This window comes from Notothenia coriiceps, unplaced genomic scaffold, assembly GCF_000735185.1.
Source record: "Notothenia coriiceps isolate Sejong01 unplaced genomic scaffold, NC01 NC01_scaffold00010968, whole genome shotgun sequence".
NCBI classification, from domain to species: Eukaryota; Metazoa; Chordata; class Actinopteri; order Perciformes; family Nototheniidae; genus Notothenia; species Notothenia coriiceps.
The window spans coordinates 421,760-421,978 of NW_011343669.1; positions in this window are offsets into that span (position 1 = coordinate 421,760).

A 219-nucleotide genomic window follows, 5' to 3' on the forward strand; every position below is an offset into this window, starting at 1 on the left:
TTTTAATTTTAATTTGTAATGTGGGATGAGGTGGGGCGGCTCCCCTAGCGCCGGCCGGCCGCCACTGCTCTTTGCCATTTTGAGCTGTAGGCCATATTTTTGCAGATGTGTTTATGTTTAGCCTGAAGGACCAGAGGCCTGTACTACGAAGCTGGTTCAACCTAACCTGCATATGTTTGAGTTAGCCGGTTGGCCTAATCCAAAACATACGCGCTCTCG